Below are 2,581 nucleotides of genomic sequence, written 5' to 3'. Positions count from 1 at the left end.
GATTTATTGAGTTCTTACTTTGGCCTGGGCACTGTTTTAAACACTTTTGACTTGTTAACTAACTTAATCCTCATAATAACTTAATGAGGAAAATAGTAACATTAGGAACATTTTGTACATAAGTAAGCTGAAGCCTAAAGGGATGAAGAAAATAACCTCTCCAAGGTCTTAGAGCTAGCAAGTGGCAAGAGTGAGAATGTGAACCCAAAGCTGGCAACCTGATTCCGGAGCCTGATTTCCAGATCTGGCAAACGGATCCCACAGTGGCACTCTTAGCCACTGTGCTCCACTGCCTGGTTGTAGAGTGAGAAGTAGGCGAGGGAATTTACTTTGAGAAGAAAGCAAAGTAATTATTATTTCATTAGTGTGAGTCTGATAGCATCATAGTAATACAAGCACTTTACTCTCATAGTGGTCCTGTCACCATTTCATACATGACACAAGAATTAGGCTAAAAAGTTTCCAAAATACCTTGTCAGTCTTCCTAGGTGAAGGAGTAGGCTCCTTGGCACCCTCTGTCTAACCATCCCCTTTCATTTTTGCTTTGCTAGTTCCTGCTGTGTGGCTGAGCTCTGAAGGGTATGTCATGAACTCTGAGCACGGTACTTAACCCCCTACCTCAGACTTGCACCCTAGTCTGATTTCACTGCCTGAAGTCCATGTTTTGGTTCCCATGATGCTGGGAGGGATTGGGGGCAAGAGGAGAAGGGAAAGATAGAGGATGAGATGGCTGGATGGCATCACTGACTCGATGGACGTGAGTCTGAGTGAACTCCAGGAGTTGGTGATGGACAGGCAGTCCTGGCGTGCTGCGATTCATGGGGTTGCAAAGAGTCGGACACGACTGAGCGACTGAACTGAACTGAACTGAAATCACCTATCACACTTACTTGCCATTTTTTGCTTAATTTTCTGGTTCCCTACTAGACTAACCTCTGTGAGGGCAGCGATTGCATCTGCCTTATTCACTGCTATAACCTTAATACCTAGCATGGGGTGTTTGGCACACTGAAGGAGTTCAGTAAAAAATAGTAATAATAATGAGTAAAAGTGGTATTTCTATAGAATATCTGCAATCGTGACCATGCATTAAGGTGAATTTTCTTATGGTTAGTCCATCTTTTTCTTTGTTTGTTTATTTTTTTAAGTCCATTGTTTTAGAAATAGGAAAGAAAATTTTCTTTTAGTCTGCCTTCCAGCTGTTGGGTTCTTATGTTATCATTACTTTGCCATAATGCTAGTTTTCAATTAGTGCCGATTTCTGCTTTAGATTCAACTAACATCCAACTGCAATGTGATTGATGGCTCCCTGAAGTCTTTCATATATGTTTGCTGATTTAAATTGAGATAACTTTTTTTGATGGTTTCGGCTTCAGCTGTACAACCAAGACACCTGATTGACTTGCACAAGATCAGACTGTAAGTTTGAGAATTGGGGTTTGAATTTAGAAATTCCAATTCTAAATTTAGCTTTTTTTCATATGTGATGTGACCTTTCTGTTCTCATCTTTGATTCTTGTCTGTCAGTCTGTGGTTAGCACCCATATTACTGAGTGTCAGGTATATTTCATAATCTTATAAGCACCTCCTTCAAAAAATTTTTTTCCCACTCATTTGTTCTGTTTTCCACTTTTATTCATTTTCTTCCCATTTCTACTCTGCCAGATTCTCTTCCAAACAGTGACACTTATGATTCATGAAAAATTTCTGAAGGTTGTTCTAATCTCATGTATAGATTAAAGGCTTCAGTGATATTTGGTTATTTCTATTATTATTCCTATCTGTTATTTTTATCTACTTGAAAAAAGATTTGAGAAGAATCCCAGGGACTGGAAACAGTACACATACTATTTGGGCTCCTGATCAAACAAGGTGATTGAACACATATTTTTTGCTTTGCTCATTTCTGACACTCCACACTAAAGGAGTAAGAAAAGTGTAAACCCTTACGATAGACAGAATAACAGTCCCTTCATAAGTACTCCTATCTTAATTTCTGGGACCTGGGATTGTCTTATTTGAAAAAAAAAAGGACTTTGCAGATGTGATTAAGTTAAGAATTTTGAGATATGGTGATTATCTTAGATTGTTTGAGTGGGCCCAGTGTAATCCCCGAGGGCTTCCAGGGTGGATCAGATGGTAGAGAATCCTCCTGCAATGCGGGAGACCTGAGTTCAACCCCTGGGTCAGGAAGATCCCCTAGAGAAGGAAATGGCTGCCCCCTCTAGTATTTTTGCCTGAAGAATTCCATGGACAGAGGAGCCTGGCAGGCTATAGTTCATGGGGTTGCAAAGAGTTGGACGTGATTTCACAAAGCTTTTTATAAGGGAAAGAAGGAGGCAGGAGAGTTAGAGAGAGAGAGAGAGAAAGAATGGAAGATGCTTAGCAGCTGGCTTTGAGGATAGAGGATGAGGTCACTAGCCAACAAATGCAGACATCCTGTAGGAACTTGAAAAGGCAAAGAAACAGATTCTCCCTTAGTTTCCTAACGGGATGCCACCTGCCAACACCTTGATTTTAGCGGACTGAGACTGATTACGGACTTCAGACCTCCAGCATTTTAAGATAATAAACTTGTGTT

This window comes from Bos taurus, chromosome 2 (assembly GCF_002263795.3).
Source record: "Bos taurus isolate L1 Dominette 01449 registration number 42190680 breed Hereford chromosome 2, ARS-UCD2.0, whole genome shotgun sequence".
Classification (NCBI taxonomy): Eukaryota; Metazoa; Chordata; class Mammalia; order Artiodactyla; family Bovidae; genus Bos; species Bos taurus.
This window is presented reverse-complemented; position numbering follows the sequence as displayed.